At 42.1% G+C, this 24,824-nt stretch overlaps 1 long non-coding RNA gene and 1 pseudogene across 1 annotated transcript; one reads left to right on the top strand and one right to left on the bottom strand.

Annotated features, from left to right (window-relative positions):
• The first annotated feature begins 211 nt into the window (after positions 1-211).
• LOC143439518 (V-type proton ATPase subunit G 1 pseudogene) lies at positions 212-1,489 on the top strand (annotated as a pseudogene).
• Positions 1,490-7,095: 5,606 nt separating this feature from the next.
• On the bottom strand, positions 7,096-23,304 carry LOC143439655 (uncharacterized). Its single transcript, XR_013107753.1, has 3 exons — positions 23,234-23,304; positions 14,646-14,780; positions 7,096-8,148 (listed from the first exon to the last, which is right to left on the bottom strand). It is a non-coding gene; the product is annotated as an uncharacterized LOC143439655 (long non-coding RNA).
• Positions 23,305-24,824: the final 1,520 nt, after the last annotated feature.

The raw sequence follows: 24,824 nt of genomic DNA on the forward strand, positions 1-24,824 counted from the left end.
TCTTCCTGTGTTATGTAATCTCTGTGTTTATTTAAATCAATGCCCCCCCCCCCCCAGCTCCCAGAGGCTTATCGTTTCTTTGTCCCAAGGACGCCCTCCTTCAGGGTGCTGGATTGCTGAAAAAGACAACAGTTTCTTGCTGCTGAAGGAGAAGGTGGTAACCTTGGAGACAATGACCTGAACTGCTATCATAGTTGGTCTGGGAGTCAGAATGCACCAAGCATGCTGGATCATCCATGTTAGTGTGATGGAGTCTTGGGGGTGGGGGAGTGGGCTTTCTCTTTTTTCTAGTGTTCAGAGAAGTTCACAGAAGATGGAGGGAGCTGGCTATGAACCTTGTAGTCACTCTTTTTACTGACAAATGCTCACAACCTGGAATTTTAAAGAGCTAGCTGCATTTCTCTTTGGGAAGAATTAAAGATAGTGATCAGCAATTTTTTATTTGTAGTCAACCAAGCCCCATACCTTAAGTTTTAAAAGAAGCAGAGAAGAAAGTGGTAGGCTGTGCATGAATAATTAGTAGTCCACCATAGTGAGCACCCAACTGTGAGGCAGTCAGAAAGCAGCACACTGCAGTGGCTTTGGGGTATGGGCGGGACTGGAGGAAGGGGCGGGGCTTTGGGGTATGGGCGGGACTGGAGGAAGGGGCGGGGCTTTGGGGTATGGGCGGGACTGGAGGGAGGGGTGGGGCTTTGGGGTATGGGTGGGACTGGAGGGAGGGGCGGGGCTTTGGGGTATGGGCGGGACTGGAGGGGGTGGGGCAGAACAGGACCTAGACAATAGATGGACAGAACAGAATGACATGGACACAGCACATGGCAACACCCACACATGGGACAAAGAAAGTCAGGCACTGAGAATTCAATATAGTTCTGAGATATGGACCATCAGGAAGCCTCTGTCTTGAGCTTTGAGGATGGTTTTTCCAACAAAATCAAAACTCACACTATAAACTTATAAGCTACTGTAAAACATAAACATGGATAAATTTTTATAAATTTAAAAAAAAAAAAAAGGATTCTGGGTGGTGGGTCAGGTGACCTGAGGAGCTTCTGCGTGCATTTGAGCTGTAACTTAGGCCATTCTCTCCACAGAGAGTCCTAGGTAGTGGAGGAATCCACTATACAGAGATAGCTAGCAAGTCAGTTGCAGGGTATCCAACCGTTACTGCAAGCAGAGAAGCAGGGGGCTGAAGTGTCCAAAGCTTGCAAGCGAAAGCACAGGAGGCTGAAGCAGGCCGAGGAAGGAGCTCAGGCTTGGGATTGAACAGTAGTACCCCTTGCAGAGGGAGAAGGAGCTCCAGGCCAAGGAAGCTGCAGCACTGGTGGCCCATGGCAGCTGTAGCAACAAAATGGAGGATACCCTGGAGAAAATGGCCATCCTCCAGAACTACTTCAAGCAGATCAGGGACAAAGTTCCTGGATAACCTCTGGCCTCTATGTGTGACATCCAGCTAGAAATCTATGAAAACTACTGCATAAACGGATAGGACACAGAAGTTCTGTTCTCGAAGACAGTAAATTATTTCTCTATGCTGTTGTAGGTCCTTCAGTTTTTGAGAGTATCAAATCTAGTTTTTTATACAGACTTGCTTCATACCTGATGTTTCATGTTCTTACCTTGCGTGTCTTTAAGGCGTATTTGTCACTTGTTCTCCTGTGTGTTTCTACAAGTAGTAGGTCTCAGTGTTGACTTTTATTAATCTAATAGAAAAAAAATCCATTGAAGAAATAAAGGGTGTGGGGCAGTGGGATAGGAGAGGCAGCTGGATACCTGGTCGAGCACAGGCCTCTCAAACCCTGGAGACCCTAAAGGAACGGTAGGTGTTTGGCCTTGCTCCTGGGCCCTGGCTCCTTTCACTTAGGGCAGCCCTCTACAGCCCCTTCCAAAGAGAGGTTTGTGTCATGTAGCACAGGTAGAGGGCGTGACTACAGGCTGCAGAGCCTCAAGAGATCTCCATATTCATAAGTTACCTAAAGGCCAGAGGGTGTAGCCAATTAAACATTCCTTCTCAGACCTTCCTCCTCCTTGCAAAAGGTATTTAACCTCAGGCCCACCCTGAGGACACGGGGTACAGCTTCATCTACTTTCCACCATGACAATAAACCTTTAAAAACCATGGACTTTCTCTTGTCTTTGGGGCCCCACCATGGAGAACCCTAGAGGGCCTTCAACAAATAAGCTGCCGCCTAATCTCCCACCAGAGGGTGTCTCTATGTTCCTGCCACGGAGGCCTGACAACTCAAGCAAGCTAGCTGAGCCAGCCATGACCCAGCCAAGCAAGCCTCCGTGACCAAGAGTCTCACTATCCCATGGGCCGCCACCGGAGCTTCTCCCCCTCACCCCTTTTGGCTGTGGGACAGTCCAGCCTGTATGCCCCTCCTCAGTCCTTCTGTGGCCTCTCAGCTGTGCCTGGGAGCCCAAGGGCTGAGACCAGCTGGGGACCCCCAACCCAAGAGCTCTGGCCCAGGCGGAACCTCAGACTGGGATCTTCCCACACCCGTAGTGTAGGTCTGTGGTTTCGATTACCTGGCATCCACCTGTCACCACATGGAGTGAACTCAGTCAAATTCCCACGCTTCTGCCCCCTGAGCCAAGGCCCTAGCCACCTGGGGGCGGCAGACACATGGGATCCACAACTCAGCCCAACAGGACCCACACCCAAACACGGGCACCACAGCCCCACAAAAGGGAGAAAATTGTTCCCTTCTATTTTCTTAAAGGTCGGGGGCATCACTTATGAAAAAGTAGTAAGTAGCTATTTGTAACTCCTATGAAGAAGCAGCCACCTTATGGTACTCAGTCCTGGCTAATTTAGGACAGTGAATATGCATGTTCAGGCTGTTGTTAGTGCATCCTAGATGCTAGGACTCAACTTGTTACATGTTATTTGTAAAGTAAAACTTTGTCTTGCCTGGCTCGAATTCCTGAGTAGCCAAGACTACAGATGTCTGTCACCACATCGTACCATGAGCATTAAGTCCACTTAATGGTTTTTTTTTTTTCTGCCTTTAAAACAATTTTCTCTTCACTTTAGTGACTACCTAAGGACACTGTAAGAGGGCACTTTTGCAGATGTCACTCAGTGAAGGCTGCTTCTGGGGCAGGAGGAAGCATCCTCTGTCACCCTTTCACCACAGATAACTCAGCCACCACAGGGCACATTCAAATTGACTAGCCATTAAAATTATGAATGAAGTATAATCTATCCAAAGCAAAACCAACAATGGAAAACTTGTGGATACAGTCATACAAACATATATTGTACATTAATTATATTCCCCTGCCTCTTATTTTCCTTTTGTTGCTCTGAAAACTTTTAAATTAATTTAAACTATAGTAAACTAATGCAATAGCAAGAGGGATAAATCCAGGCACATGGGGATTTAACTTCTAAAATATCAACATTTTTGTGATCTCAAAACTTCCTCCTTTTCCTAATAATTTATACACATTCACCTATAATTTTTAAAAATACAATATACATTCAATTGCTGGATGTAAATAAAAGGGAAAAAAATTGGCATAAAACATTTCAGGTGTACTCTACACATTTGATTTTAAATGCTTAATCAACTGCTCTACACATATTCACAATGAGTAAAATTTAAAAATGTTTTCCCATATAAAAGTATTCCTCTATGTTTTGTTTTCCTTGCTGGTTCTGTTTCATAACCATATGAAATACCTTTTAATTACATGCTGTCAATCAGAATCTTGGCACGGTGGATCTTTTAGTCCCAGGAAAAACACGGGTCTTTAATTACTGTTTCATTGTTTATAACTCTACTTCTAAGGTACATTCTCATCTACAGTCACAGGACTTAAAAAAAAAAAAAAAAAACCAAAACCTTACATTTCACATTTTTGCACTTAGCATCTAAATTACACAGGACACAATGGTAATCAGAACGTATTGTTTCAATCATAAACCCCAGAGTAGCAGGAAATGTTGGTCCTAATGGAAAGAATTAATCAGCAGCGTTTCTATACTCCAGAGCAGGGAGATAATCTGGTCACAGAGTGGCGTCTTTCAGAGGCGACCGTCTCTGGCTGTGAGACCCACTTCCACGTGATTGCTTCCTAACGAGCCAGAAACCCGCTTTAATCTTCCAGCCAAAGCCCTAAGCGAGCACTATCAAAGGTAGGCAAGGCCTACTGAGGTTCAAAGCAGATAATGAGAACCCGGTGGCTGATACTAGACTGGCGTCAGGCCTGGAATCCCTTTTGCTTGATTGAGCCATTTTGTCCTCAGCAGTACTTCTTTCTGCTCAGCCAAATTCCCAGTAGTGAGTGACATACAGCCCCCGCCCACCAGAGGCCTCTTGTCAGAAGTTCGAGCCCTCAAAGTAGACACGTTACTTAATACCCAGAGTCTACACAGCCGGGGAGCTCTTCTGTACCGTCCTGCTGCCTCCCTTGTCCAGGAGCCCCATGGCTTCCACTTCGGAGGCCAGCTTGTGAAGATGGCCACTCAAGACAGGAAGATTCTCCCAACACCACACTTCGTTTTCGCTGCAAAGGACTGGCTAGCGAGATGCATAATCAAACCAGAACATGCTTCTGCTTGGTCATCTTACAATGCACAATGTATCCAGGCTAACTTCAAGTGTTCATAATGTTTCCATATAGTCCATATGTCAATAGTTCCAACACTGAGTTTTGAAAAAGTCCAAACTGGAAAGTTTCCCAGAGACTGACAGCAAACTCCCAGCTGTGAACCCCTGTAATATCAAAGAGAAACTTACGCAATTCCAACATACAATGGTACCCCACAAGCATCCTCACATTCTTGCTCTAAGTGTGAAAATGGGTTCAGTGTGTTTGAGTAAGTCTCATAGATTTGCAGGCTTAGTTATCAGAGAGTGGCGTTACTTGAGATGGATTAGGAGGTGTGGCCTTTTTGAAGGAAGTGAGTTACCGGGGATAGGCTTTCAGGTTTCAAAATCCCAAGCCATGCCCAGTGTCTCTCTCTTTCTGCTGCCTGCGTATCCAGATGTAGAACTCTCAGGTACTTCTTCACCACCACGTCTGCCTCTGTGTCACCATGCTCCCCACCATGATAATGAACTAAATCTCTAAAACTGTAAGCAAGGCCCAATGAAATATTTTCTCCTATAAGAGTTGCCTGGGTCATGATATCTCTTCACAGCAATAAAATTTTGACTAAGACAGCAAGGAAATATTCTACCAAAGCAAGACCAAAACCCAGAGGGCCAAACACCAAATAGCTCTGGGACAAATGGTAACAACATCTGTGACTGGAAGGACTCGGGCAGCCCCGTTCATCCCGTTCATCCCACTCATCCATGCCATCTGCCACACACATGTCTTCTCTCAATGCCTGTAGTTCTCCTTAGTACATCATCCAAATTCCTGGCCTCTCCAACATTTTGGGATTAAGGAGTCACGTTCACAACTTCATCCATATCTAATTCAAAAGCTTCGTACAGGAAACCTTTGGTACAGATTATCTGGGCTCACCAGCATTTTCTTCTGTAAACATGGTGTAAGCCTCCATGACTCTGTAGCTCCTATGTTCTTCACATCTACAAATCAGCAGTCTATGGATAGTGCCAAAATCTGCTGGCAAACTTGAGATGTAGGTGGGTGCAGTTGGACTACAGTTGTAGCTGCTTCTGAGTGTCTATATTGTAAAAAGTATTCCCCCTGGGTGGCCCTGTTCAAGCAGGTCACACCCATGGCAACACAATCCTTCAAATCTGCTTTGGTTTGACACCTAGAGACTTTGATGTTGCAATCTTGCCCTCAATGTCCAATGCAAGGTATACAATTTATCTTTAATGGTGCTAATCTTTTTAGTAATTATAGATGATTTGTTGTAAAAAAAAATTTTTTTTTTAATATTTTGGTGCAGGGTTCCTTCCTGCCTTTGACCATTTATGTTGCTGGATGAAACACATGCACACAGCCTTTATTTTTAAATATGCCTTAGGCAGCATAATAGCTGGGCAACTGCCTACCCTTCATGCTGTTAGAATCAACCTCCATAGCCCAAGTTATTGCTCAGTCAGTCAACAAGTTCTCCAGGGAAGGGGAGAGTATTAAAAAGAAAAAAAATAAAATAAGACAATTAGACAACATTGTATCATAACCCCAGCCAATTCTGAGGCTGAGGCAGATTTTTTTTTTCCAATCTGCTTTTATATCATTTTAATTAAATGCAAGTAATAAAGTCAGTTGTAGGTTGAGGAACAAGCAATACAATAAACACAAATAGTCAAGGAACAAGCAAGGTGATAAAGTCCTGTGATTACTGTTTCTAAGAGCTTATCAGGATGACCAATATATCTGAGCCTACTTCCCTATCCTAGCCCAAAATCAGATTCTTGCCTGAAGCCTACTTCTCTGTCCTAGCCCAAAATCAGATCCTTGCCTGAAGCCCACTTCTTTTTTCTAGCCTATAATTAGATTCTTGCCTAAACTTACTTCCCTGTTCTAGATTAAAATTAGATTCCTGCCTGAGCTTACTTTCTTGTCATGGCCCCATGTCAAATTCCTGCCTGAAGCCCACTTCCTTGTCCTGGCCCAATGTCATATTCCTGCCAGGAGGACCCAAAAAGCTCTCCACATCTCCTTTTTATTTCATAAACAAGACTGTGCCTGTCTTAGGTCCTTCTGACAAGAATACCTTCCTTACCTGTTGTGGAATATGCATTATCAAAAGCAATGCATTTCTGTCTTAGGTTGGTAAGGCTCTGTGCAGAACTTACCCATCACTGTCTGCCAGCCTGTTAAATTAATAACTCTGTTTGGGGGTTCATTTTTAGTTTCAAGCTATGTATTTTGGCTACCAACATATTGCTGTTGTTAAAGGCAAGTTTTATCACAATGGCAGGAATAAATGCATTCCCAGGACAAGAAGGGCTATCATGATCAAGCTATATATATGCCATTCTTGAAGCTTGACCAAGATGGAAATACTGACTTCAGGCCATGAATAATTTTATCAGCAATCTGCAGCATCAAAGCTCAGCAGAACAGAGTTTTTTAAATTCACAATCTCACTATTCAAAGTTAAAACATCCAGAGAGATGTTAGAATTATGCCAAATACCCTGCAAGAGCCTTTGAACTTCTTCTCAATTATAGTGACTATCATTATAAATTTTAGAAGTAACACAAATCCATTGGTATTTAGCATGACAGGAGATGGCTTCTTACTCTTAAATTCTGAACCTCCTCTTCAATAATTTGAATAGTATCAAGGAACGCATCAATCCATTGTTCCAACTGCCTATCTAAATCTTCTTGAATACCCAGAAACATTTTTTGCTAAATAATTAACAAAAGTAGCTTTCTTAACTTCTTGTATCAAAGCAATGGCAGAAGCAGTGATGCTAGCTATTAATGCAAATTAAAGATGCTGTAGCAGCAATAATTAAGCCCACTACCCTCTTGCTTCTGCTTAACGCTTAACTCAATTCTTCCAATATATGCAAGTCTTTTTTAGACTACCAAGGTTCTGTAATACTCACAGGCAATAAAACAAAAGCTGCCTGATAGACCACCATAACAGACATGCCAAATTTCAATATGTAAACACAATTGGAAAAAGTACAATCAATATAACTTACATTAAATACTGTGGAAGAAGCAAAGGTAATTTTAACATAACAATAAAAGATTAAGAGCCTTAACATATGCACTAACATTTGTTCAAAACCCTATCCCAATTTTATCCACCATAAATGTAACTTTATACAAGGCAGCTGTCAATTTTCAAATATGTCTCTGTAAATGTCCAGAACCAGCCTTGCAAATGAAGATTGTCATTTCCAGTATTGGATTGATTTCTATACCAGTACATATTTGAGTCAGAATTACTGATCACATTAGAAGAAATAGAAGGGTCATTATAACAACTTCTCTATTTGATTAATTTTTTGAAGACAGTTTCCACAGTCTCCATGTTCTCTGTCCTACAAGGCCTAAAAGCTTGAGGCAAGGCAGCTTGTCCAATCTGGGACATAGGCAAGCAAAGGTGGGTCAGGAACATATGTCCAATACAGCTTCTCAGTCACCATTGTCAGGGCACTCAGCAAGCTCATAGGTCAGCATTATTCTTTGTCCCAGCATCAACTTATCTCACCAAACACTCTGGCAGTTAGCATGATCCTTCAGCATCCTGCAGAAAAAATACAAACATGTCCTCTTCCTCATATTAAATACCTGATCAGGACTATGCCATATGCAAGTATGTGGTTCCTTCCATTTTACCTAGGCATAAGTATGCCTAGTTGTAGAGTGCCATGGACACTCAGCAGAGAGTTCCTTGGCATACAAATTTAAATTTTTAAAATAAGAGCATGATTTAAATTAATTTATGGTGTATGGGATATAACTCCCCCTTTTTCATCTTATGAAGATATTGTTTTAAAGTTCCACAATACTTTGTCCTAGAGAATTATAAGGAATCCTAGTAATATGGGTAATATTAAATTGTGAACAGCAGTCTCAAATGCTTGACTGCAATAGGCAGTTCCATTTTCTGTTTTAATCTGACTTGGAACACCAAGCATAGAGAAACAATATAAGCAATGACTAAATTATATTTTTAGTTGCTTCTCCTGTTAAAGCAGTTACAACTAGAAAGCCCAAGAATGTGTCAATAGTCACGTGTACATATTTTAATTTTCCAAAATCAGAAATATGAATAACATCCATTTGCCATAATTGATTAGGTACAATTATTCGGGGATTAACACCATCATGTGGTACAGAAAGAAGAAATTGAGTAAATTAAGGACAAGTCTTTACAATTTGACTTGCACATTCTCTGGAAATACTAAATTGTCTCAAACTATTACTATATTAATGATGTAAACGAGATTGCATGGCCAATTGTTCCTGTGTAACGCCTATAATCTGCCTGGTATACAAATCTGTTGTGGCATTGCCCTCACTAAGGGGTCCAAGCAATACAGTATGAGCTCTTAAATGTCCTATAAAATAATGAATAGTATGTTCTCTTAAGTTAAACTGTATTTGTATAAATAATTGCAAAATTTGAGAATTAGCAATATCTAAAAAAAGGATCAATTTCAAGCAATTGCAAACCATAAGTTATATATTGGCTATCAGTATACAAACTGAAAGCTTGATTTTTCAACATTTCAAAAACAGTGGCTACAACACCTACTTCAATTATTTGTGCTGAGGTGGGAAGAATGAACATGTGATCTAATTACATATGCTGTTTATAAATATAGTAAGTATATTTTCTATGGGCTGCATGCGTAAATTTACAAGAAATACAAAAGCATGCATAGAGAAAAAGTTGTAACAACTTGTCTTTTGGATAATGATTATCAATTTTGCCTGAGAATTTTACACATGCAATAGGTCAAATATCAGTATTCTGTAATAAGCAATTTAATTGCTGTTTGGAATAAGGAATAAATATTTCATCAGGTTCTTTCCCAAAATACTTTCATGATTCTATCCTACAATTTTGTATTAACACAGCAACAGCTTCATAATAGGGTGTTAAAACTTTACTTGGAGATAAAGAAAGACGAATCCACATTAATGGTCTCTATTGACAAAGAACTGCTGTGGGAACATGAGTAGGAATAATGCAAACAGCCAACAATTGATCATAATCTACATAATGTATCTGTTGTTGGCTTATAGCATACTCTACTTTCTGCAAAGCTATTCGTCCCTCATCAGTTAATTGTTGAGGTGAATTAGGATTTGCATCTCTCTTGAGAATATCTATCAGGTTTAAGTTCTTCTGTGTTAAGCTTAAAATGAGGTCTCAGCCAATTAATACTCCTAACAACTTTTGAAAATCATTTAAAGTAAGTAAATTATCTTTTCTTACTTGGATTTTCTGTGCCACAATTTGTTTGGGATATAACTGATGTCTCAAATATTGAAAAAGATAATGCCTTTGAATCTTTTCTGGAGCAACAACCACTCTCAAAAATTTTAAAGCTTGGTGTATAAGAGCAAAGGCTTGTAGTAAAATTTCTTCAAAGGAATCAGCTAATAAAATGTCATCCACATAATGAATAATATACACTAAAAGATTCAAAGTCCTAACTTTTGTATTGAAGCAGCAACAAATTTTTGACATAAAGGGCTGTTAGCCATTCCTTGAGGCAAAACTTTTCAATGATATTGCTTCATGGATTCTTTAAAATTACAAGCAAGCTCACTAAATACAAACCTCCCACAGTCACCAGGATGCTAAGGAACAGTATAAAACAATGCTCCAAATCTATAGTAATTCTATATGCATTTCCTGGAATGGCAGATGGAGTAGGCAAGCCAGGCTGCAACGCCCCCACAAATTTCATAGCCTCATCAACCTTTCTAAAACCCTGCAACAATCCCCACCTGCTTGATTTTTTTCTTAGTTGCAAACATGTGAGTTAGAATCCTGAGCCTGTGATCAAACTGCAAACTGCAACCAACGGAACAATGGCAGTTTAACTATAATTTTTAACTTTCCCTTGCAACAACAGAGCACAACCATAACTTCGGAGAGCAAAACTCAACCTCGAAACAATCCAGTCTCTCCAAAAACACCAAGTGAATCACCCCCATGCTACAAAGTTTGACTGCCAGTTGCTGCACACAAACACATGACAGTGCAGCCTTCAATACCTCCAAGAGACACTGCCCTAAGTCCTATCTTTTATAAGTCTGGTTTCTAGGATAAGAATTACATAAAATATTGCCTAATTTAGATGTATTGTTAGAGACCTGTTTTCCTGGGTTGGCTCATGCCTAAAGTCCACTTCTTTGTCCTGGCCCAATGTCATATTCCTGCCAATTGGCCCCAAGAAAGCTCTCCACAATACAGCATTACTTACAACCAGAGAACTCATTCACGGCTAAGAAAATACAGCAGAAACCACTGAGATGTACTGCTTGGCAGCCTATTTACAGGCCCATGCTTAGCTAGCTTTCTTATATGGTCCAAGACCACCTGCCCAGGGAGTGGTACTGCCCATAGTGGCCTGGGCCTTCCCAAATCAGTTAACAAGGAAGACAATCTTCTACAAACATGCCTACAGGCCAATCTGATCTGAACAACTTCTCAATTGAGAATCTCTTCTCAGGTGACTCTAAGCTTTGTCAAGTTGACAGTTAAAGTTGACTAAGGGAGCATCACATGATTTATATGCACCATAGCACTAGTTGAATCAAATGTACACTCTGTCACTGGGCTATAACCCAAAACTCTAACCTCTGGTAGCTTCCAGTATCCTTTCACTTATGGCTATGTGTCACTATATTAGTCAGGGTTTTCTAAGGAACAGAACAGATAGAATGAATATGGAATGAATATATACATATATTCATATATATCATATATTATATCCATATATATTCAGATAGTGAGTGGAAGATTTATTATTAGAATGGTATATAGTCTGTGATCTGGGTGGTCCTACAACAGCTGACTCCTGACAGAAGCCCAATGATGGAATATTTGTTTCTGCCTACAAGACTGGAAATCTCAGCAGTTCCAACCTGGTGATAAAGTCTTGGAGAGCTTCTAGTCTTCAGTCTATGTCGGAATTTCAAATAAATAGGTTTTAACACTAATGAAAGGATACCTCAGCAACAGGACAGATGAACTTGCCAACAAGAATGAGGAAAGCAGGTAAAAGCAAAAGCTTCCTTCTTCCATATTCCCTTATGTGTATTCCACCAAAGGTGTGGCTTAGAGTTAGAATGGGTCTTTCCTCAAATGATCCAATCAAAAAAATCCATCACATGTGTGCCCAAATGCTTAAGTTTTAGTTGATTACAGAAATAGTTAAGTTGCCAACCAAGATTAGCCATTGAAGTTACCTTGTGTCTTAGTTAGGGTTTCTATTGCTGTAAAGAGACACCATGACCAAGGCAACTCTTGTAAAGGATAACATTTAATTGGGGCTGGCTTACTGGTTCTGAGATCCAGTCTATTACCATCATGGCAAGAAGCTCAACAGTGCCCTGGCAAACATGGCACTAGAATGGTTGAGAGTTCCTACATCTTGTTCCAAAGGCAAACAGGAAAAGACTACTGTCTTCCAGGCAGGTAGGAGGAGGGTCTCAAAGCCCATCCCCACAGTGACACACTTCTTCCAACAAGATCATACCTCCTAAAAGTGCTACCCCCTGGACCAAGTATATTCAAACCACCACACTTTGGATCCTTGACTTCAACCTTGACCTGAACTTCCTATGGCCACTATACCAAATTACCATGAATTGGTGTTTTAACACAAGAGATACTTACGCTCTCATGTGTTAGCAAGGCTGGGAACACATCAAGGGCTCCAGGGAGAATGCATTCCACATCTCTTGATTCTAGTTCTGCTGACTTCCATGACTTGTGGCTGCACCCTCTGTGTCTGCTTCCTTGGTTACCTTGTCCATTCTTCTGTCTGGGTCAAATCTCTGTCTTTTACCTTGTTTTCCTCAGTATATAGGATTTTCCATTTAATACATACCTGAAGGATTTATAATATTCTCCCTATCTTGAGGCTGTTAATTTAATCTCAACCACAAAGTAGTTTGGAGCTGTATGGGGTGACATTAATGGGCTTCAAGAATTAGGACAAAGACATCTTTGTGGGAGACATTATTGAGCATACCCTATTGATAGATATTAGTATCAAGTTACTCTTGTTATTTGAGGGTGGGCCTAGCTGACAGAAGAGAGCTGAACAATGCATCCCAGCTTGGTTTCATAGGGCATTTGGGTCTCCTACTGCCGTTCCTGATGCAAATTACCAAGTAAGACAGAGCATTCCATTTGCAATCAGGTTAAGAGCCTCCAGATAATCAAGTAAGTTCTAAAGGACTTTTAAGGCTACCTTGAAATCCTTTTTTGAGAAGGCATGACAAGCTATTTAAATGTAGCTTACTTGCATTTGCTTCAAATGAGCATGTCCACACCATGTCAACTAAAAATGTCACAGGCAAAATGTACGTTTTAAAATGCTGAGGAAACTGCACCACATCATTTCACTATCTTTTGCTCTTTGGTGCTATTAGCAAATAATTATAAAGAACTTTGCTTATCTTTCAAGGGTACAATAGAAGCCATTAACATTTGAATGCTTATGTCTAACCTTAAGTCCTGAGTAATTTCTAACATGACTTTAACCCAAAATTCATTATGCCTTAAATCACCCTGCTTGCTAGCCTGTACCAACCGAATATATTAGATAATTATTCAGTATTGAACTTTGCTTTGCAAGGGTACACATGTTTAACTTATCAACAGCAGCAATGCAGCAATGCACCTTGGGAATGTAGAAGCAGCAGTCTCCACAGCAGCTCTGGACTGAATGGATAGTGCATAAGTAATGAGGAAACAGAAGCTAGGTCCCAGCAAGCTGGTGAGACATTGAGCATTCATTTCTGGCTTCAAAGCCTACTTGCTCAGCATGACCACTACCATCCCCCCCATCCCCCAAATCCAAACCTCATCCCCCCCATCCCCCAAATCCAAACTGCTCACCAGTGAGACTACTCTGAGCCAGCTCTGAATACAGTCAGTCATGTTTCAGAATGTTCTGATAATGATACTCCTTAGCTAATTGGTTGTGAAAGGCTTTGAGAGCTTTATGACAGAAGGAAGATATAATTAGTTATTATTAAATCACACAATCCATTACTTTAAAGGGCAAACAAAACCTTGTTTTGATAAAAAAAAAAAAAAAAAAAAAAAAAAAAAAAAAAAAAAAAAAAAAAAAAAAAAAAAAAAAAGACTTGTCAAGGCCCTGGCTCCTGAGAAGGAGATCTGTGTGCTGCCACAGGTGTCAAGTTCCCTCAGAAATATAGTTGGGAGCAGTTATTAGTGTGTTTGCTTGGAGAGGATGATCTGTCAAAAGTACAATTTAGTCATCGCATCTAATCAGCAGGACGCAAGTGGAAATGCTTTTCAAGTGTTTTAAACACCAAAGGGTTAAAAGAAAGAAAGTCATGACATTGTTAGAGACCTATCAAAGGAACTCCACCTCTGCACAAATGAAAAACAGCTTCAAATCTGTAAGGCAATTTTAAAGAGAAATATTTAAACCATAGTTACAAAACAGCCTTTCCTGTTTAAATTAATGTAGATATTATCCCATTTTCTGTTACTTAAAATATTTCTTTTCTAAAAAATATATTTGTGTATGTCTCTCTCTTTCTCTCTCTCTCTCTCTCTCTCTCTCTCTCTCTCTCTCTCTCTCTCTGTGTGTGTGTGTGTGTGTGTGTGTGTGTGTGTGTGTGTGTACAAGTTGGAGCTAGAGTTATAAGCAGTTGTAAGCCACCTGACTTGGGTTCTGGGAAAATTTTGATCCCCTGGAAGAGTGTTGGGTGTGTTCAGGTTTTGAATCATCTCTCTATCCCTCTAAAACACCTGTTAATTAGAAGTCCCTATTTTTCTTTGAGAATCACCTTTGAGTTACTTTCCAGAATATTTTGGGCTACTGTACTATAAGTATTCACTCCAAACACTGTGGAGTCATAGATTGAAATGAGTCCTTGGAAACAAACAAACAAACAAACAAAGGAAAATCCAGGCTTTGGCTTTTGATTAGTTATCCCATTGATAAGCAAATGGCTGGAGATTTCATCTATTGGCAAGTTAGCTAGATTCTCTGAGTGCCAGTGGCAGACACCCACCTCTGCCACCTCAAGCTACTGGATGCTCTGGCTTCTACAGTCACATGAGAAAGGATGAAGCTGGTCTTTAGATAGACAAGGACTCCAATGCTCTGTAATGTGTTCTTCAGTTTTATCATCAAGATGACCAAGCACCTGTCAGAGACAAGAGGAGGAATTATTTAGATTGGAGGTTAAAAGGTTTGCCCATGGTTGTATGGTCCCGTGCACTTGAGTAGGACATCCTGGCAGTAGCAGCCTTTAAAGGAGACTGTTGGCCTAGTGAGAGCAAGCAGGGATTGAGGAATGGCAGAGATGAATCTAATCATCAGACACATGTGCAGTGGTTCTCAACCTTCGTAATGCTATGACCCTTTGATACAGTTCCTCATGGTGCAGTGACCCCAACCATAACATTACTTTCATTGCTACTTCATAACTGTAATTTTGCTAGTGTTATGAATAATAATGCAAATATTTGTGTTTTCCGATGGTCTTTTGAGGTGGTCACGACCCATAGGTTGAGAACCCTTGTGCTAGAATCTATTTTTTTTTTTTCCATCTAGGCCCCAACCTCTTAAGATTTTCAGGCCCTCTCCAAGGAGCACCTCTATCTGCTACCAAGTACTCAACACACTAACCTGTGAAGAACAGTTCATACTGAAAACATGATAGAGGTCTGCATCTAAACTTTCTCTGCTTCTTTCTGCATTCCACCTCTACTGAAACTGGCATTTCTTTTATAACAAGCAGCCTGGCCCACACTTCTCTGTGCTTCAGTCTTCCAACAATGTGATCTGCTTGGCTTAGCTTCAGCCACACAACCAGAGAGGAACCCATCTCTGAGGACAGGGCAATGGTGTAACTTCTGCATTCTTCCTCATGACTCTGCAGAAGAGTGTCTCTAAAGATACATATGGCACTTAAGAGATAATAGAGCTTCAGAATATGGGTATCCTCAACATCACAGAGGTTTGAAGACATAATGTCAACTGAAATCATCACTTTCAATAGGGTTGAATATGGACATTCTATTTCAAAACATTTTGGGGGAAGGGCAGAAAGAATACAAGACTCAGAGGGATGGAGATAGCCATGTGAAACACTGTCCTCTGGATGTGAGCTTATATACCTCTGACCTCACATCAGCTGTGATTGCCTGCATAAGACTGGGCTTATCACCAATCTATCGTGGATAGGAGAAAGTCTCATGAGGCCCGGCCCTTCCCTGAAGAGCTATAGACAATTAATGGTTTCTGGAGAAGGGAAATCATACCCCTAGTTGCCCTTGTAAGTAGGTAATGCTGACCACTGATGTTCATGCAAGCAACCCTAATTAAATCCCATGGGCCACAAGGAGAGGAGAATGAGGGAGACTTGTTAGAAAGAAGACAGGGTTAGGAAGGAGGGAAAAGGGATATTATAAAACTGTGAAATAAATAATCTTTAAAAATGAAACTTTCTGGGCTAGAGAGATGGTTCCATGGTTAAGAGCACTGTCTGATCTTCCAGCGGTCCTAAGTTCAATCCCCAGCAACCACATGGTGGCTCACAACTATTTGTAATAGGATGTGATGCCCTTCTTCTGGTATGTCTGAAGACAGCTACAGTATGCTCATATAAATAAAATAAATTCTCAAAAAATGAAACTTTCTAATACAATACAATCCAAAAGTAAACAAATTAGATGAATCTTGAGGAATGGCAGGAAGAAAATCCTGAAAACTTTTGTTCACTGAAGAAAAGAGCTCCTCATCCCACTTAAAATCCTGAGCGTAGGCACATTGTCTTTCCTTCACCTGTTTACATTTATCTACCTGGAATTTATTTTTGTGTATGTGTTGTTGACACAATGACACAACTCTCTCCTCATGTGGGATTAAAAAGTAATTTATTCTGGAGCCAAATAGGAATGGCCATGGCCTGGGAACAGATTTTGGTTACTCTAAATTCTGTGTTCCAATGTGGAATCAGTTTTAGTTTCTATAGTGACAGAACAAAGAAACTCATCAATCAAGACACTGTTCAAATACGTTGGTAGAAACATTAAGTAGGTGGGCTACAGCAAAGCAGACGTTTCTCAGCTATAGGCCATCTATGTCTATAATCAATGAGGATCAATCACTCATCAATCACTCATTAAGAAAATGCACCACAGCTAGATCTTATGGAGGCATTTTCTCAGTTGAGGCTTCTTCCTCTCTGATGACTCCAGTTTGTGTCAAGTTGACATAAAACCACCATAGTACACCATTAACTCTTTTGGGTTAAAACCTCAGCAGAGGAGAGGTTTCTCAGCTATAGGCCTCCAATGCCACCTAATGATCTTCTCAGCCTTTGGGTTGCCTAAAGCTAATAGTCTGCTAAGTCAACACCTTACAAGGGAAAACCAGTGCTCTGTGCATTCCAAATACTGCTGCCGTCACCACCCCTGCAGCCCCCCTCCCCCCTCCACACCCCCACTCCATGCCTCTTCACATCACACTAAGATGGTGCTACCAATCTTTTTACTACCAGTTATCACCAGTTTACCTGGGACTCATTCACTATCTGAGCCATCTTCATCTCCTCAGTGACTTAAAGCATCAGTTCAGATGCATCTAATGTGGCGGATACCCCAGAGGCCTGCCTTCAATCTCTTCATGTCATTGGCCAAACACTTGATCTTCCTTTTCCTTGCATCTGGCCTGGCCTTGTCACTTGATTTGACCAACAGAGTGTGGGTGGAATGACACTATAACTATGCTAACTATCCTGTCCCTTAGGATTTTAATTCTGATTCTGTCTCTTAGCACCAGCATGCATGCTAAAATGAGCCTGGACTGTTTTCTGGAAATGGACAAACCCTACATAAAAGTGGACAAGGTCCACATAGAGAAACAGACTGCCTGAGGGAATGGACCCTCAGTGACACCTTCAACACCAGGGCCCAACTGAAGAGAGAGGCCACATGATAGCTGAATGCAGTTATGTGAAGTTCAGACAGCAGCAGCACATGAGGAACCTACCTGGGGCCTAACTTAGTGTTTGGGATTTGATTTGTGATCACATGGAAATTCGCACATCCTCTGTGGGTTCCTGCCAACAGTTGATTTTTTGACTGGTCAATAAAGAACCAGTTCAATGGCTGGGTAGAGAGACAGAGGCAGGACTTTTAGGATTCTGGGGAAGAAACACAAGAAAGGGAAAGAAAGGAGTCCACCATAAGAGGGGTGTAAGATGGACCATGCCAAAAAAGAGCCGGAGGATAAGATGGCCCAAAATGTAGGTACAAAGGGAAAGCGGCCCCATGGGAGGGCTGCCCAGAAGGAAACAGGGCAGCAAAGATAAAATATAGATTTAGAAAATGTTAATTCAAAAATACAGTGACAACAACAATAATAAATTATTCTTATTTTTGGAGGCGACATTTTGGGGTATCTTGTTACTCAGAAATGGATAATAGACAGTCACTGGGACAAAAGCCTAACTATTGTGACTATGTTCTCACTAGACAGGAGAGCTTGCTGCAGGCTTGATATGGTATGGTACATTTTTAAAGAGGAATAACAAGATACTTTTCATGCTGGTCCAGAATACAAAAAAAAAAAAAAAAAAAAAAAAAAAGACTTAGATATTAACATGTAAATGGGGAGGTTCCCTCAGGGTCAAACTGGGAAAGAGCCTTTTCTACCTGGATTGCTATTCTGATGCCTCAGGCAGTCTGTGTCTTGAAAGAGAAAGAAGACCAAGGTATCATCTTTTAAAAGAAGGGAGACATCAGTTCCAATCACTTCAAATTTAGGTAGAACAACTACAGCTTCACTCAAGTTTGTCAGAAATTAGGTAATATTCTACCTAATTTACTTTCATAGGATGTAGACCTTCTTGAGATCTGGAGGGGGAAAATTTTTTTTTTCCATAATGATGAGAAAGGAATTCAGATTTCTTTCTTTTCCTCTCCCCCCAGTTTTCTTCCCCTGACTACTCTGCATATGGCAGACATGGGTGACCTGAACATGGAGCATTCTCCTGCGCTGGCTGAAACTTGCTTGCCATGTGTGGTCACTGCTGCTTAGTCAGCTTGAGCCATGGTCATCAGCCTGGCTTCTTGAGGGCTATGACACTGCTAAGTATAACAGAACCGGCAGTGACTTCTTGTTGACACACAGACCAATGGGTGGAATAAATGAATACCCAGTTTTGACTCTGGTCTTTAAATCATTTCTGACACTAACTGTGGATAAAAGTGTTCCCAGGGAAGGAGAGTGGGTAAGTGTCCTAAGTGGTGTGCAGGCCTGTGCTCACCTCCTCTCTTTCTTCATTGCCCCTTTGCCTTGATACTTGTGTATATGAGAAGGCTGTGTATTTGGGAACAGCCCTGAAGGATGGCAGCATTTCATAGTAGCAACATATCTGTGTCTGTGCCCTCACCTCCTCAAGCAAACCCCAAACATCTCCTTTGTGCCCTCAATCTAATCATGGTTTGTGATGAAGTACTAGTGGTTTTAATTGCAGTCTAACTACAATAATAAAAGTGATACACAGGGAACCACCCTGACTACACCTCACTGCACACTACAGTGCTCACTGGACTGCTCCCTATTGAGCTCACTGCACCACACTACACACTACTGTACTCATGGCACTGCACTGCACACTACTACACTCACTGCAGTGTGCTGTACTATACACTACTGTACCCACTGTATTGCACACTACTGTACTCACTGTTCTGCACTGCAATGCACTGCACACTACTGTACTCACCACACTGTGCTGAACTGTACACGACTGTGCTCACTGCACCACACACTACTGCCCTCACTGTACTATACACTACTGTATTCACTGTACTGTGCTGTACTATGCACTACTGTATCCACTGTGTTGCACACTACTGTACTCACTGCACTACACACTACTGTGCTCACCACACTGTGTTGAACTGTACACTGCTGTACTCACTTCACTACACACTACTATACTATACACTATTATGCTCACTGCACAGCACACTACTGTGCTCACTGCACTGCACCGTGCACTACTGTATTCACGGCACTGTGATGTACTATACACTACTGTACTCATGGCACCACACTACACACGACTGTAGTCATCACTCTACACTGCATAGTGCACCACCATAGTCACTGTGCTGTACTATATACTATTGCACTCACTCCACCACACACTACTGCCCTCACTGTACTGTACACTACTGTACTCACCGCACCACACTGTATACTAGTGTACCCACTGCACTGTGCAGCACTGTGCTGCACTGAGCTACACTGCACGATACTGTACTCATCATACTGCACTGCCCTATGCACCACCGTAGTCACTGCACTGTACCATACACTGCTCACTGCACTGCATGCCGCCATGCACTGCATACTTGCTGTGCTGCACTGTACACTGCTGTGCTCACTGTATATCACAGTACTCACTGTTCTGTGCACTGATGTTCTCACTGCAGACTTTTATCAGCATTGCTGGGCTCATATGCCCTTCCCCTGTGCTGTGTGGGAAAAGGAAAAAATTGCTGAATCCTCTAGCAACATCCACAGCAAAGATGTACAGTAAATAGACACTTTGCATCTGGTGGAGACAGGACAGCTTTTATAAACCCTAAAACTTATACTCACCATAGGGAGGCCTTAATTCAGAGCTCAGTCTTACCAAAAAGAAGAAACCAGGGAAGAGAATGGTGGAAGGGAGAGGGAGACGACATGGTATGACTCCCTGGACTGCCTTTGCTCAGCTCCTACCTTCTGTACACTCTGTCCTTTGGTCCCACAGCTGTCCTATGGGCTATGCACTCCCATCCCCATGTTATGTGAGTTCCTCCATTGCTACCTCAAGCACTCTGACCTGACGGGTCTCTTGCTTGTCTTTAGGATTCACTCAATCATTACATGCTGGCTGACTTGGCTGCTTTCTCGTTGCCTTGACAAAATGCCTGACAGGAGCTAGGCAAAAGGCTGTATTTTGACTGTTTAAAGTACACCATCTGTATTAATTCTTTGTCTGTTGTTGTGATTAAACACCATGACCAAGGCAACTTGTAAAAAAAATTTTTTTTTGCTTACAGTACCAGAGGGTTAGAGACCATAATGGCAGGATAAAAATGGCAGCAGGCATGGCAACAGGACCAGAAATCTAGGAGCTCACATCTTGAACCACAAGCATGAAGCTGAGAGAGCAAACTAGGAAGGCTGACATACTTCCTCCAGTAAGTCCACACCCCTAAATCTCACAAAACAGTGGCATCAGCCTGGATACCTGTATCCAAATGCCTGAGATCATGGAAGACATTTCTCATTTAAATCATTACACCATCCAATATGGCGGGAAGAGAAAGGCCCCATGGTGGTCAGAGTGTGGCTGGACTCTTCACTTCCTCCTATCTTGTAGGAATGGTTAGTTGAGAGAGAGGAATGCTGGTACTCAGCCAGCTTCCTCCTTTTCTCTTTGATTTCTTCCTCTCACCCCCCAACCCCCGATCCCACCCCCCACCCCTGCTCCCCCACCAATGGGACAGAACCGTCCACATTCAAAGTGAGTCTTCTCTGGAAACTCCTCACAGACACACTGCCAGATAAATGTTTGTTAATCTAAGCAAGCTAATGAAGACCCCCAAACTCGGGAGACCCTTCCTCAAGTCTCAGGAAATCACGACCACCCAAAAATCACAAGAAACCATACCTGAATGCAATCAGCAGAGGTTTATTGGGGAGAGTTGGCTAGCCAAGGTCAAAACTGCTCACCCATGCAGGAACAGAATTTTGACAAAAGGCCAGCAAGCTGAGGGGCTTTTTTAATATCACAGGGTGGGGAAAGAAAGGAATTTTCACGTGGTTACACATGATTGGTTGCATTTTTGCGTGGTTACACATGATTGGTTGTTTTACAAATTTTGAACATCAGCAGGCTGTAACACTGGGAAAACCTCAAGGGGGGGTGGGGTAACTAAGAACAGTGGAAAGTTAGCTAGTTCTTGGAACCACCCAGATGACTTGCATCCCTTTCTGTGGTCAGGAATGTGTCCTTCTGCCCTGGGCCTTCCCCACCCACAGGCGGGTCCCCCTCCCTGAGGCCTGAGGAATGTTGCTCTTCCATGAATGTATCCTGGGGCAGTGGCAGTAAAGGCCTGAAATCTTACATCCAGTTCCGCTTTCTGGAACCTGCACTCTTTCTGCTCAGGTCTAAGGGCAGAGAAAAAGCCTGCATATATTTCACAAAATGGTCTTTATAATTTTTCACTCTACACTAACAAACAAGAGAAACCATCAATACTAAAGAAGGGCAGGAAGTGGGGTCCAAAAGATCTCACACAAAAGAAAAACTTGTTGGAAGAAAGGAAGCCTGAAACTTCCTGGCCTGAGACCAGCTGGATCCAGCTGAAGCCACCGGCTCAGGTATAGAGGCACTCTGCTGTCTTAGGTAACCTGTGGCTTGGAAACTCCATGTGACAGAGAGTACAGAAGAAAGCCTGACCAGGAAAATAAGGTAGAAAGCTGGAACTATGCAAATGACCCACAAAGCTTCATCCCCACCCCATGTGACAAAGAATATGCCTTTTCTTTGTTAACTCCTTTAAATTTCTAAACCTTGTCTCTGCTCTGACCTACTTCCTCCCTTGAAAACAGTGCATTCTTTTCAATGAACCTCTCACTTCTCTTGCTATCCATGTGCTCTGTCTTATTCCTTGCTCTGAGAGACAAGAACCTGGACATCCCAGTGTGTACCTGGCAAACTCCAGAGCCTACTGATAAGGTGATGAGCTCGCCAGGAAGAAAGGTTTAAGTTCTAATCTCTTAAACTTGCTAGTCCTTCCCCAGGCACCTGAGAGGAGCTTTTCCATAGTGTAAACCTAGGTCAGGCAGTTGACAGCCATTATGGCCCACCACTCGAAGACTTCTATAATAGAACAATGTAGTCATGAGCTAAGGTTAGAAGTTAGATACACACACACACACACACACACACACACACACACACGCATACACATACACAAGCATGTGCACACACTGACACACACACCACTCATGCATTAAGGTTCAATGTATAACCCCTCACTGTCTGTCTCCTGTGGTAGCTGCCCCTAGAAGGACTGATAGTCTCAGAGCCACTGGAATGCTTTATTTCTCCCCTAAAAGCCTGCACTCCTCAGAAATCATAATCTTCCTCTTTCTCTTTGTCTCCTCCCCTCATTTACTCTAGACAGTGGACTTGGAGGGGCAGAAAGAATAGGCATCTAGATGCCTGTTGCAGTAAAATTTAAAATGGCCTGGACACTGGCCAACTATCCTGGCGGGGGTGCAGCTTTGCTTAGCTCAGGCCACCATGCTCCACTGCCTGAAGCCAAGCACACTATAGCTAGAAGTGGCCAGAGGCCACATGATGCCAGTGTGGTGGTACTCTGCCAATCCACCACACTGTCTCCATAAAGCTTGACTGATCCCCTGATAATACCCACCATACACGAGATACCTGGTAGAAATGAGACTTTAAAGCTTAATATTATTCGAAGGCTTTATATAATTGGAAATGCTCAATTAACAAGATGCCCATACAATTAGAGTTGTAACCCAATATTTAACATTTTGATAAGTTGCTACCTTAGACTGCTAGAGACACTCTGACATCCGAAGCCATCTTCCTCTCTCTCCTCTAGCTCCTCCTCTTCCTCTCCTCCTCTCTCTTCACTCCTCCCACATTAGCTCCTCCCAAATTACCAAGCTTTATTGTATAATGTAGCAGGGGAAATATCCTGCTACAGATGCCAACTGTTTAGACACCAAGGATCCACATCACAACCCCAAGACAACACAGTGCCATGACATCCAGGCATACATGCAAACCCCTAAATCCACTAATATCAATCCCCAATACTGACTTTTGCTGGTTATTTATGTTCTTCTGTTGCCTCTACAGACTCCTGATGGGGGAACTTCATTTTTGTGGCTTCTATGAAACTGAGCACAGTACCTGGCATGGGCTCTATGCTTAGTCAATGTGTGTGAATGAATGGAGTAAAGCATACAATCAGTAGAGGGCAGAGCTACGCTGCCAATCTAGTCTACTGCGCTTCAGTTGAATCTCAATAGCTGCCCTTCAAGACTTTTTTTTATTAAGGAGACCTGGTATGCAGAGCATAATTTCATCAGAAAAGGAAAAGGAAAACTCATTATCTGAGTTTAAATTGATGTTAGAGTTCATGGGAATCTTCTGGTGTTCTCAGTGAGTAGACATTCTGTGCCATGCTGCTGGTGAAGGCAGGGTTGGTGCTGTGGCTTTGTGCAAAATGCATCAGCTGCCTGTAGACACCGGGACAATGCTTCCCCTTCCCAACCTGTGTAACACAAGGTCACAGTGTGGGTGTCCAATGGAATCTGCAGAGAAAGGAATGGTCCTCGCAAAGCCTTTCAAATGTGGGCTGAAATTTCCTCATAAAGTGATAATTAGCCTGAAGTTTTCTTTCTGAGAAGAAAGAGCAAGCCCTAAAGCAGATTGCTGCTCCTCCATGCCTGACAGCCTTCTACATTTAAGTGTGGTAAGAGAGAGTCTTCATTAAGGTTTCTGTTGCTATGATGGAAAAACATGACCAATGCAACTTGGAGAGGCAGGGTTTATTTGGCTTACCATTCCCCATCACTCTTCATCTTGAAGAAAGTCAGGACAAGAACTCAAACAGGGTAGGAACCTCAAGGCAGGAGCTGATGCAGAAGCCATGGAGGAGTGCTGAGGAGTGCTTCCTCAGCCAGCCTTCTTATAGAACCCAAGACTGCCAGCTCAGGAATGGTAACACCACAACAGATTATACCCCCTCCCCAACCAATCACTAACTGAGAAAATGCCCTATAGGCTTGCCTACAACCTGATCATAGGGAAGCATTTTCCCAGTTGAGGTTCCTCCCTCTCTGATGACTTTAGCTTGTGTCAAGTCCACATAAAACTAGTCAGTACAGAGAACAATGCTTGGGAAAAGAGAGATATCAAGATTAACATATGAAAAAGGCCAAGTATATAGGAAGAATGAATGTCTTAGTCAGGGCTTTATTGCTGTGAAGAGACATCATAACCACAGCAATTCTTATAAAGGAAAATATTTAAATGGAGCTGGCTTACAGTTTCAAAGGTGTAGTTCATTGTCATCTTGGCAGAAGATGACATGGTGGTTTACAGGCAGACATAGCGCTGGGGAGGTAG

The sequence above is a fragment of the Arvicanthis niloticus genome, chromosome 27 (genome assembly GCF_011762505.2).
Source record: "Arvicanthis niloticus isolate mArvNil1 chromosome 27, mArvNil1.pat.X, whole genome shotgun sequence".
In the NCBI taxonomy this organism is placed as follows: Eukaryota; Metazoa; Chordata; class Mammalia; order Rodentia; family Muridae; genus Arvicanthis; species Arvicanthis niloticus.